The 13603-nt window shown below is 43.2% G+C and overlaps 1 pseudogene across 1 annotated transcript; it reads right to left on the bottom strand.

The window, feature by feature from the left end:
- Window positions 1–1714: 1714 nt before the first annotated feature.
- On the bottom strand, window positions 1715–6561 carry LOC125535129 (syn-copalyl diphosphate synthase, chloroplastic-like; annotated as a pseudogene). Its single transcript, XR_015615542.1, has 14 exons — window positions 6392–6561; window positions 5997–6079; window positions 5559–5889; window positions 5267–5450; window positions 4938–5158; window positions 4647–4767; window positions 4370–4482; window positions 4012–4244; window positions 3792–3906; window positions 3334–3432; window positions 3056–3229; window positions 2886–2970; window positions 2326–2532; window positions 1715–2221 (listed from the first exon to the last, which is right to left on the bottom strand). The product of XR_015615542.1 is annotated as a syn-copalyl diphosphate synthase, chloroplastic-like (transcript).
- Window positions 6562–13603: the final 7042 nt, after the last annotated feature.

The following is a 13603-nucleotide window of genomic DNA, read 5'->3' as shown; positions in this document are numbered from 1 at the left end:
CAGTTACTATTTCTGTATTATATAACTATCGTTATATGGATCCAGCTCACACAAACTTCTCAATGGTCTACGGGGAATTTTATCTTTCTGATTATTACACATCATATTTATGTATCGAAAAGCAGAAGCGCCACTTGATCAATGTAGCCTGAAGAATATTTATATGAGTCGCATGTAATTATAACATAAAAATTATGGTGGATGGAGGAAAAGAGGGATATTGTAATGGCAAAGAAGAGACAATGATCGTTGTTGAACCTAGCATGTCTGCAAACAAGCAACATGTGGCGATGGACATTTTCTCTACCATATGAATGAGAGGTGGTTATTTGTTTTCACAAGTTTCTTATTTCCAACTTGTCATCCAATGCCATTGTCCATTGCTTTCTTCTTAAAAGTTTATTATTTAGTCTACCAGTGTGTTATGTATTTGAATGATTGTGTCCAGTATAAGGGTTAGTTTGTTGATAAATGAAATAGGCTGGTTTGGTGATTAAGAAAACTACACGATGAGGCAATGTGCATCACCAATAACCATCGTTGTGGCCATATATGTGAGTTAGGAAGAATAATATTAGAAACAATATTTATGGGAGTACAATCAGAGAGAAGGATTGATGACGGAGACTTCATTCGTGGTGAGCCAAAAATAGAACGATGGTGTAGATGGAGAAGAGACAACATGCATTTTCATGTGTGGTAACTCGGAGTTAAGCTTACACACGTCGTTTGAGCTATACTATTATTCCCGTTGCAACGCATGGGTAATTACCTAGTCTAGAACTAAATTTACAAAATTACCAATCCACACTGAGCATATCAATCTATGGATTACTCGCCCTAAATTTTTTCATTCCTACAACATATATTGGCCGCGGTTGGCGACCAGGCAAGGCCAATCCACAACGTTTCTATAACTTACCATATAAATGCAGGATTCCACACTAAGCATATCATCTTGGACTATATATCAATCAGTATATCCATTATAACAACACAACAAATTGGGCGCGGCCGGCCCGATAAAATGGGGCGAAACGTGAGGGGAAGGAGACACAACAAATATTCATAGCCCGCACTGAAAATATTCAGGCCTGAAAATACAGGCTTGAAACAAGGACGAAAATAGACCAATGGTTGTCCATTTAGCCCATGCCACACCTAGTACGTAACCAGTGGCGTGTCGAGACTCTGACATGCCACAAATAACATTCGCGGCTGGGCAGGCTGTTGGGCCCACACAGTTGTGGAGTAATTGCCTACTCGCACGCCACCAGTAATGCCATGGTGGTGGCGTACGAAATATGCCCACGCCACTAGTATTTCAAATTAATAGCGATGGCCTGGATTGAAATTGATGCGCCATCTTTTAAGATGTGTGTAAGCATTTCTGCATTAGTGTTATAGAAGAAAAAAAAAGAAACATGCACGCAGGACACTCACCCTGACTAGATCATTTTTTTTTTGCGTTCCAATGTGAGAGCTTTTATTCAACAAAAGAACTCCTAGCATCATCAGCCAAAAGGCTGGTGAGCAGGAAACAGGGTCTAGATCCGGTCCAACTTTCGGTGACCATCAGTATGCATGCATGTTTTGCACAAAGGTGGAACGGTACATTGGCTGATTTGTTTATATGTTGAACATCAAAAAAGGAAAAAGAGGAAGATAGCTTTCCAATTTCTATTGGTATAGGTGCTACAACAGAGAGGCTATTGTGACGAGTGTTCCAATCTATTGCCACACGCACATAACGTGCATGTTATTTGCTTTGTATTTTCCCGCGGTAGGTTACAGGGGATTGTACATGTATATTTATAACAGCCAACCTTTTTTGCGGGGTACAACTTAGACATGAATCATGTCGTTTGGAACCTTGTTTCCATTCTATCTAAATATTCACGTGCAGTCCTTGCAGGTTCGAAAAAAGGCTTGGACATGTAACATGACGGAACCCAGCACAAAAATGCTTAATAATTCTAATAAGGACAGAAGAGGGTTCTTCCTAAATGACATCCTGAAATATGACCTTTGCGATGTGGCTATCAACTGTTTCAGGTGAGCAATGAACCGAGTAATAGAAGCTTTTCACCACGTTGAGAAATGTCTGTCTGGTCTCTCTGTTAAGGCCATGGCAACCCCCATGAACACGCCAAGATAGTTCTTGCATCTCCAAATCCACTTGCCGGTGTAAGTCCTCTGTGTTCTCCATACGTGCCCCATTCTGTTTATCCCAATTGAACATTCTTTGGTTATAGTTTGATAAATCACATACAACTCAAAACAGAGGTACATGGATATATGAATTCAGTGCATATACACACGCACCTGAGCAAGACCTATTGTGGCAAGCTTGTGGCAGATGGAAGAGGTGAGCTGTTCGAGCTGGGAATAATCCCAAAGGTTCAGTTTATATTCATCTGAAATATTCCTTCCTGAACAAATCTCTATTGTGCGAACGAACAACAGAGCCGTATCTCCATCAACGGATCCATGGCTCTCCTTTCCAGTCCATGCCATGAGCCACTGCTTCCACTGTAGTTACCAAAGAAAATAGAGGTTCCGTCATTTCATATCTGGTAAAAGTTCAATATCATGGGTGGCAGCATAATCTCCGGATCGGTCCACCACCCCTTTCGACATAGGCATAGTGTCGGTCTATATGACTCTACTGTCGCCCATTTGTCGTTTTTTCTTCCTTTCTTTTTATCAGACTTTAGGTGATTGGCTGTGTGCATCTTAGTTATGCAGAGGCCGGGTGTTACTCATAATGCTTTGTATCTTCTTGATGCTACTTTTTGAGATAATAAAAGCGCCCTTTATCGAAAAAAAAAGTTCAATATCATATCAACAATGATATCTAAGTGTAGTGGTTTCTTGAATTTTACAGCTTTACGAAGACCGCCGGAAACATCGTCAAACGAAAGAAGGACAATAAGATCTTCAAGATTCTCTGTCGAGTACCATGGGCCCCTTCTATGAATTGCACACATGTTTTGCATCGATCATCACTAAAACCAGATTCCAGAGAGGGAAAACTTTGAGGCTGCGTACATACCCAATGTGTCGAAAGTGAGTTGTAACAGCCTCAGCAAGCACCGCCATACAAGCCCATGCTAGACGCTCTGCTGCTCGGCCAGGTTCGAAGATATTTGCTGAAGCTAAGAAGTAAGCGGTGAGCGCGCTCTTTGGAGTCCCACCATACCTCTGCAGATGGTTCCTGAAATACCACCTGCGCATATACTCTCAAGTCTCAAGTAAGAATCTAGTGGTCAATATGTTAGCTAGTGGATTGAATTTGAGGATAAAGAGATAGCAAAAATGTCTGTGACTTACTTTCTGAGGCCATTCCACTCAATTTGGGAGAGTCTTTGATATTCTCTGAAATCAGCCTTAGCCATTTTAAGGTACAGGTCGTTGCTCACAAGATTCATTCTGAAATGTTAAGTGTTAGAAACAAAGGTGTGACAAATATTTGGATACCATAAACTATGGAAGCTGCATTTAGAATTGGTCTAATGTCAAATGTTAGTTGAATACTACATAGGATGGTCATTACCGGGAGAGCCTCATTCCTCATCTTGTACATGAGAAGTTCCTGAATTTAAACTGATTTCATGGTTATTTTTTCTATGCACTCAATGTATCTCACTTTGCTGGATACATGAATCAAGTTTATGTTTAAAATATTGTGGCGTCTTAAATTGTCCCAAAAGATAAATATTTTCCTTTGGTTCATATAATGAAGAGTTATTCTAACTAATAAGGATACTTTGGTTATCTAACTTTTTTACCTATAGAGGACCTTGGCAATCCAAACATCGGTGTCGCCACCGTACTGATCCAGATACATCCTTGTTTCAATTCTGGCAAACTTGCTTTCCATGGGAAGTTCAATGTGTACCCAACCTGATTTCGCAGGAATAATTGCTCAATACTCTGTCCTAAACCATGGAAACTAAGTAGTAGGCCGATTGAGGCATACATAATTAAATTGAATGTGTTGGCATATACCTCGCCCGGCAGGTCCTTGGTGATGATCCACTTGTCGTATAACTTGTTGGAGGCTTGTCTCTCTTGGAGGAATGCACGGCAATAGCACCCGGCCCTTGCCAGGACATCGTCATCACCAGGGAACATGAACTGAGATGCACGGTAAGTGTTGTGCATTGGGGTAACAGAAGCGTGGTTGGTCTCCATGGGGAAGCAGGCGAACTTGCCATCCTTCTCAAAGTGCTTAAATACAGCTGCATTTAGATGCACATTAATAAAACACGATCCAGCATGGCATAGTAGCCATCCATGCCAAAGCGCTTCTCAAATGTTAGAATCTAGCTTCTATCAGAAATTTGACTAACAAAATATTAGTTACATGGAGTGACGTCGTAGCCATGCTGACGGAGGAGACGAAAACCCATGGCCGTGTCATCAATATCCGGGATTGGGCAGTGCACGTTATGAGCCAGTCCCTTATGAGTCCATCGCCTGTTCAAAGTGTAGATATACCCCTTGTCTCAAACTAGTACTCTATTAGTCTTAAAGGAAAACACTACTACTCTAGTAGCATTCCATTGTAAAAATACAATTAAATATTTAGACTTGTTAGGACATCATGTATTTTCCAATTAGATGGAAGTTGTTTACGTTACCTGTAAATAAACTCTAAGCACTGCTGAATTTCACTTGTGAAGTGCCTTGATATCCCCAGACGCAACAGCCGATCGACCACCCATAATTGCTCAAAAGTATCCATTGAGTGGCTACATGGCACTAGTAAGAAAAAGAGAATTTATGTGAATACCAACGTTAGTATTTGCCAATGTTGTTTTGGTATATTTTGCTTCGGTATTGGCCAATTGAAGGGGCTCCTTTCCTACCTAAGTTTGCATTCGATCATGTTAGTTGTATAAGAAGTAATGGTAGTGCTTTTAATTAATTACCTCCCCCGTCAAACTTTTTGATGAGCCTATCCAGGAACGCACGGCATTCCTTGTCGCCGGTGTAACTGAGGGCAGCAGCGGTGGCAGCAGGCGAGGAATGGAAGGAGCCATCCGGACACCGCAACCTGAGTAGCTTTTCCCAATCCAATTGTAAGTCTACCATTCCCTCAACGCTGAAGAGTAGGGTTGTTGGTATGGCGTGCAGCACATCCAGAGGTATCCTACAATTTAAGAGTGAGATTAATTATCGCTTAATTAATTATACATAGACTATTCAACTCAATGTATAAAACAAGGTTTATCACACGCATGTAGCTAGCCATGCATACTTAGAGAGCTTCAGATTCCTCTTGGCATATATCTCTTCTAAAGCAGGGTGATCATAAGGGATGTCCAAGTCCAGGTCCTTGGCCTTCTCTAGGAGTGCTGGGAAGTTGATCTCGAAGCCACATGGCATCCAGTCCTGTTCCTCTTCTAGCAACCTGCTCATATTTTCTTTGATAAATAACACACCTACAACAGAAAAGGTCCACTCTACATTAGATACTTGATCCTTCCTTGGAAATAAACAAGGTCAATCATTGATAAAAAACCAAAGAATCCAGCCATTAATCTTTTTACCCTTGTCACACAAGTTGTCGCTGTCAATGTTCCAAGACTTCACTGCCACCACACATGCCAAGGTGTTGATCATCCGATCTTGGACCATGAAGAAAGCAGGATCACCCCATGAACCATCGGGTAGTTGATTTTGAACAATCCAGTCGACGCATGAGGGGAATTGCGGTCCATCACCTCCGTCAAGGTTCTTGACAAGGGCGACCAACGCTGTGTCGTAGGCTGAAACATTCATTGACGTCTGATCATCACCCAATGACGCCAGAGCCGTTCTTATGGCATCGATCATCTGTCGCGTCTCACTCGGTTCATCCTTTTGGAACATCGCTATTTGCTTTTTGATCAGGGGTTAATACAGTAGTATATGTTTGTCAGCTTGTGCGCATGCAGTAGGTAACTATTCTGCTCCAAATGAGTTAATTCATATGTATATATGCTCACCGTGTGTTGTCTGTACTCATCAACTTTCCATTCACCCACTTCTGCCTCCGGACATGACGGGAATTTGCTAGTTAGCACGAACCCTAAATATCATACATGAGAAATGGAAAATAACAGTGTCATATGAAGTTAATACCGATTTAAATTATCAATTCAAGTACATTATCAGTATTAGATGCAGTATGAAAATTTTCTCCAGCCAGCCTAAAGGACTATATCAACATCACTCCATACCTTATGTGGAGAGAAAACAAGATTCATGGAAGGAATTATATTTATTTTACGATGTAACAAAAATTTCCATCAAAACAGTTTTTGATGTGAACGTGAGCGTGCTCAAACTCTTTCTCAACCATGCATGGATTCAGGTCAGGAGATTAATAGAACGTAATTACCACATCGTCGACGCTGAGAGTGCAGGTGCAGGGACAGTCGTCGCCATGGCTCGGCCGTCGGCTGGTCGAGCACTGGAATATGCCGGAATGCAGCAGTAAATGTCAGCATCCTCTACCTTCTCCGTCTCTCTTTCTTCCTCCCTTATGGCTGTTCTTTTTTTGGTGGGATATTGTCTCAGTGATGAGCTACTACTTGCCCCCATCATCGAGTATTTATAAAGGAAGGTGATGAATCATCCTTGGTAATTGACTAGTACTAGTAGTGAGTCAGACGGGCGAGAATTCCTTCATACTTCGGTAGCTGCACCACGACCACGACGGAAGGTACGTTAGCCTGCAGTCTTTCTTTTTTTGAGTTGGAGTAGTTACTAGTATAGATCGTGTATGAGATTGAGCGTGGGGAGACTTGTGTGAGATCTCGCATTAGGTGAGATTAATGAGATCGATTTTTTTTGTAAAATAATACATGTTCGAACATTCTCAAACTTTTAGACACACAACAATGTTTGATGTACAACCTTAAAAAGTTTCCTAATTCAACTTACATTAATGGAAAAAATCGGTTGTCAATAGTGTCAAAGTACTATTCATCCAAAGCTGTCTTTTTTGAATCTCTGAATGTACATCAAGTTTTGAGCTTTTTTTCAGAGTTGCAGACATAGTCCACATGAATGTTGTCAAATAATTTTAGATTTCTTAAGTGTCTAAATATAATTTTTTGAGATTGATTTCACGATCTCACCTAAATGTGAGATCTCATACAAGTCTCTCCCGGAATAAGTGACAATGATAGATATTTACAAAACGACCATATTATTAACACATAGCAATGTTCATATCGTTCCCGCAAAAAAAATGTTCATATCGGCTCCACAAAAATGCCGGAACCATTAAAGTCCAACAACATGTACCAAGATCACGCGACTAGTCAGTCAACATCCACGCGACTTATGGAAAGTTTTGGAAATACTAGACCAGTTGGTCATCGGCGCAGTCTATCTCTGAACTTTCAGCCATTGGAAAACGAGGTCAGTGGTTGGTAGCTAGCAACAAAGTTTGGCAGTAGCGCTCAGATTCTTCCTGCTTCATGGCTGACTCTTCTACTTCAAGTTTTTCTTTTTTGCGATCTTCCTGCCTCACGAACTAGTAGAGTACCCCCGAAAAAAAAGAGTGGCCCACGCACGTAGCGAGCAAAATATTAATTATCTTTAATTTTGTCTACAGAAATCAACTTGCAGATATATTAACTTGATTGAATTTGGATGCCTGGTATAGCCACTCGGGTCTAACGTGATTGAATTTATAGCATCGCCAATGGATCTCGCATCATATTAACTTGCAGTCAATATAAAAAAAATCGACAAAGGGTGAATTTTATTAGCTCAAAATGGAGTATCAAGAAGATACAAAACACAATGAGCAAAAGCCCAGCCTCTGCATAGTTAGGATGCACATAGCCAACACCAACTCATACATACGAGAGAAAACACACCGACAAATAGCAAAGTCATATACAAGACCAAAGCTATGTGCAGTCGTGGAAAAAAATGCCCAAGGCGATTAGATCTGCGATCGACAAACGGCAACAACTATCATATCGACACCAACAATTTCATGACGCCACATGGACGACGAGGTTCTTCAATAACAATGCCTTTAGAAAGGGAGCGACATTCCTAGGTTTTCACCGTGAAGAATCAGTGTGGGCAGTATCCGAGGAATGCCTTCAACAAGGTAACGATGTAAAAACATCGCCAATGCCAGGTATAGCCACTTGGGTCTGTCCTATGATTTCGCCTCAGAGCTCGAGACCGGGTGCTCGCAGCACCACCATCAAAGTCATGCATGTGTTGTCACCACCACTTTTCCGTGATCCCAGCAGCTACATGCGATGCAACCGCCGCCACTGCACCACCATCCCCCCTGCATCATGTCGTTGTCCATAATTTGTATCTCAACACTGAAGTCATCTACCGGATTAGTAGAGATGAACCCTCCTAAAGTCCTTTCGATGACCACGATGTCATGGAGCTGTAGGAAGTCGCTGCAGTATATGCAATCATCACCATCCGCCCGATCAGATTTGGATAACCACCACCAAGCCATGGACCGTAGAGCCACCGCTCGGCCACCACATGCATGGAATCATCCGAGGCCTCGTGCCAGATCTGCCAGATCTGATATGCAGCGCCACCGCCAAACATCACCCATGCTCGTTGGCTATCCAGCACAAGGGGACTCGAGCGATTGGCAGAATACCGAGGTTGATCCCCAACCCAACCAACAAACAGGCCCCTGTGTGCTTTGACATTTAAATAACTTGTATGTCATATTCAAGATTGGACTCCTAGGTCGACCCCCCGCGTGGGCGACACGAGAGGACCAAAACCCTAGCCGCTGGAACCATCTCCCTCCCCTCCTTCCCTCTATCGCCGCTGGTGGTCGACGCCGGGCAAAGCCTGTGCGTGCGACAATGGCTCGTGGGGGTGTTGCTCCTGATCTGATCTACTGGAGCGGCGACTAGATCCCACTGGCTGTGTTGGTGGTGCCAGCGGGGACTGGAGGAGGGCGGTGCGGCTAGGCGTGGTCGGTGGCGGCGGCCATGCTAGGTCTGGATCTCGGGGCGGCGGCCCTGGCCGGTGAGGTCCAGATCGTCATCGAGTGAACAGCGCGGAGATGTCCATGTCCAAGGGGGAGCAGCTCCAGCTGTCCGGTGGCTTTGACTCCAGTTCCTGCTCGATTCGGAGACAGTGAATAGCGTGTTTGGGATCCTTACTAATGTCTCATCCGGCATGGCATGGTGGGGTGGTGGCCCTCCCTCCAAGCTCTAGTGGTGGTGCACTCCGGCAGTGGCCAGAGCGTCAGGCCTCCCATAGTGGCAGTGCGACTGTGGATGGTCGCCGGATCTGGGCGGACAGATCCGGGTCTTTAAATGTGGTCCGGTAGATGCACAGTTGTTGGTTGAAATCTCGCAGGGATGTTCTGGGTGAAGATCTTGTCTTCAGCCGGCGGCCAAAGCCAGTGATTGAGACACAATGACGATGTTTTCTTCTTGAAGGCATCATCGAGGTGAAGCTCCCATCTCCTCCCGGTACCTCGGGGGAAACTCTTGATTAGCTAATCGGATGATGGGGCCCCCTTGTGCCGTTCTTCCCTTGGGGTTTTCATTCTTGGAGGTGTGCATCGGCTTTAGGGTCCAGTGGGACATTTCTGCGGTGGAGCGGCGTTCCATGTGACACATCGACGATGTGGCGATGCAGGTTCTCGGCGAAGGTTGTGTCAAGCTGGGCGCGTGTAGGGAGGTGGCATTGTCTAGCATCGTGGCGAGGTCGACGACTGGCCTGCCAAGGTCAATGCATCGTTATCTATCCTGAAAATGGATCGGTGGAAGACGATGGCGACTGCTAAGAGTCTGTTGGACGGGTTTGTGCTCCAGACCTGCCGTTAGGCGGCTTGGTTGAGAGCCCCAGTTTTAGATATTGGGCTTTGGTGTGAGGGCTGGGCAGGGGCCTCCGACCATGTGCACCTCCTTCATCAACTTGATAGGAGTAGCGCCAGATGTTTCCAGGAAGGTGGCCTCATACTTATTTATATATTACTTTGTAAGGTCTTGGTGAATAATTAATAAAATGCATGTGTCCACCGCTCGATGCAGAAGCCGAGGGTCATCCCCTTTAAAAAAATCAACTAATATTCCATATTGTTTGATCCATAAGTCTGTGACAAATGTAGTTTAGTTTTTATAAAAACTGGCTAGATAATCATTTTGAGTACTGTACTCACTCTATATACTATCAATGTTAAAATATGCTTTAATTATACTTTTTTTAATTATTCTATGTCTCCTCCCATGTTGACAACATGGTCCAGGCGAAAATGACCAGTGTAGGACGGGCTACATGGAGGCCGTTAAAAAGAACATTTCCACAGTGCAATAGAATTGAAACAAATTGCACATACAGAAATACATGTGTAAGACATTTGAGAAAATTTTCATAACAATATACTTTCATAGCGGCGTAGAAATAAAAAGAAAGACACATAAAGAAAATGGGCCAATTTGTTTGTTGGGCCAGAATTGTTTTTGCATAGCTTGCAAATCATAATATTTTTGAATGAAAATTTACAGACCTGCAGATCGCAAATATGTACTCCCCTTGTCTCATAATATAAGACGTTTTTGCAAGCTATGCTAACTTGAAGAAACGTCTTATGTTATGGGACCTAACTTGCAAATACGGCTTATATTATGGGACAGAGGGAGTATAATTAAGTTTTCACAGGATTTTTATCATCACATGTGGAAAATGAGCCACATTGACTACAACCCATTTAAGCTCGACAAGCATGATATGCTAGAAGATATTAAATCTCTTAATACTATCTAGAGGTTAATCAGATCCAGTGGCTACGACAGCCGGTGGACGACACTAGGTCGCGGGTTTGACCTACAGTATCCACCATTTTTCATATCAATTTATCCCTTTGTGTTGTTCATTGACAGGTGGAACCCAGCGATCAAAGTGGCGTTGGGTGCTTGATTACGATATTTGGTTATTCTACAAAAATGAAGCCCCTTCCTGTCAGTGACAGTGGGCCAAGCCGCCACGCATGTACATACAAAAAGAAGTTGCACCGTATTCAGTGGCAGAGTCAGGGGGATCAGCAGGGGCCCTGGCCCCCACTAACATTGTTGTATTAAGCCTAATATGCATGCTAATAGATGATCCAAGGTTGCTAAAGTGGTGTATTTTTATGAGCTGGCTCTCCCTAACAAGGTTTTACTACACTGGGCCCTCCTCATCCTATATTCATGGCTCCGCCACTGACCGTATTTGTATCCAAAAGAGACAAGTTTGAGCACCATTTAATGTACTTCTTAAATTTTGGTATCAAGATGGTTGTGCTGTGAAACTTGATGTATCACGGGTGTACTCCCTCTGTCCTAAAATTCTTGTCTTAGATTCCGCTAGATACGAATGTATCTAATACTAAAACGTGACTTGATAAATCCATATTTAGACAAATTTAAGACAAGAATTTTAGGACAGAGGGAGTACTTGGCACTATGGAAAAATGAGCAGCTCCCATGTACAAGTGGATCTAGGCAACCGATTTTTGCCCACTAAGGTATTTAGGACTAATCATGATTAGCACAAAAGCAAAATTACCCGTTGTTATTTTAAATCTTATGGAGTGTACCGAAGCACATCTTAAAATGCATGGAAAATATTGGCAGACAATGACGCTGGCCCAAGAACCTTACATGCAGTTCCAGCCAATCTCAGTGCGAAACCACGGCTTCCACTTGCAGCACAGGGAGAACTCAGATGTCAAAGAGCATGCGTTGAAGAATACGCAGAACTGGCTGTAATTTTTTCGCTGTCGTCATGTTTGACTGGCCCAAGTCACAAATGACATTGATAGGTTCAAATAACTGTCTATCCCAAGAAGATTTTTCCAGCCATCACGTTTAATTTACTGGTCCAAGTCATCGATACACATGTCACGTTTCTTAGCTCATATAGGAATGGCTTCAAATAACTGACTGTCTTTAGCAGTGACCTCAACTGCACTGGAAATCTTTCTCAAAGAAAAGAAGTGCACCGCAAAGATAACGGTTTAATCAGTCATGTGTGGCGTACTTAATACGGGGCACTCCCTTCTCTAACTATTTCCTTTCATGCATCCACAACAAAACAACTCAAGAAAACATTATAAAATGCAAAATCGAATCATGTGCTATATATGTGTAAACAAATTGAATAGTGTGTTAATTCTTATTTCAGTTTAGTATCTACATTTTTGTAATTGTTGGATGACAATGAGAAACGTCGTGGTTTAGCACCGAAGTTTTCATGGACCTTTATCTTAGAGCATCTACAACCACGGTAGGCAAATCCGGATCCCTGCACGTTCACAGACGCGCCCGCGGACAGTGACCGAGCTAGCGTGCCTCGAATTTTACCATTTGCAACCATAAACTCTATTTAAAAAACACGAAACACATGCAAGCACATGCAAGTCGATCATTTTGGATGTTTAGTCCGTGTTGGGTCAGTGGTGCTGTGGGTTTAGTCTCACCTCGCCGGGCGAGGAGCGACGTGACCGGCTTCAATAGTCGTGTCGTCTATAAGCAGTAAGTTTCGGTCATCACTGCACCATTTCCGAAGGATATGGATTATCACTGTGAATCTTCTCTGCTTATCAACAAAGAAGATTTATAGTGACAGTCCATATGCCTCATAAAGCGAGCATTGGTGGCTGTCCGACTCTTTTTTAATCATTTCATCAAGCTCTATCGTTCCATACTGCTCATCCAACAAACCCTTGTAATCCTTCGTTCTGCCTACGAAAAAATCACCGAAAAAAATCTGGTCGGACAATGTGAGGAACACATAGAGGGCAGGGTGCAATCTGAGGCAAGGGTGGCGACAGAGCTAGGAGATGTTTGATGCGGAGGTGGGGAAGAGAGGAGAGGACCAAGTGAAATTGGGTAGGTTGGAGCGAAGATTTGGTGTAATTTTTGTTGGGGTTGGGCTATCAGGTTCGACGTGGTAGACGCGCACGGTCACGCCCGACTCGCCCTGCATCCCCACAGATTTGGGCTGGATATAAGGGGTGCCGGTCAGCCCGACCATTTGAGGCCGGTGTGGACAAACAAACAAACATACACATTTTTATCTCCGTGCATTGCAAACGGGCAGTGGAAAATCCACGCGATGGAAGTTTTGAAACATGTGCGGTGACCGATCTGCATTAGTCGGTCCTGTTGTAGTTTTCTTGTGGTACTATGCGAATGTAAATCAATGTTTTAAATAGCGGGCTATGGCATTTAGCTGCAACCCTTAAAAATAGCTATACCTGGGCTATAGCGGGCTATAGCAGAGCTATAGTGGCAAATTGTACATGAAATTATTTAGCGGCAACACCCTCAAATAGCTATAGCCGGCTATTTAAAACTATTATGTAAATCAATTGTAATGTAAGAGCATTTACAGCCAGAGTTAACAAATCTGGCCACCTAAATGACCGCGGACGGTTGCCGGACAGTATTCAGGCGTATCCGTTTTGAACCCCTATTTGTTTGTCTGGTCATTGCATGTGATTCATGGAGATGAAGAGAGAGAGAAAGAAAATAAAAAATAAAGAAATATAAAAGGTGGTCCAGGGCGCGTCTGGTCTTGTCCGCGAGCCCTCCCTACATTTGGT

Source organism: Triticum urartu, chromosome 2A (genome assembly GCF_056163025.1).
Source record: "Triticum urartu cultivar PI428250 chromosome 2A, HENAU_Tu73, whole genome shotgun sequence".
Taxonomy (NCBI): domain Eukaryota; kingdom Viridiplantae; phylum Streptophyta; class Magnoliopsida; order Poales; family Poaceae; genus Triticum; species Triticum urartu.
Note: the sequence above shows the minus strand (reverse complement) of the source record. Positions and strands in the feature narration are given on the sequence as shown.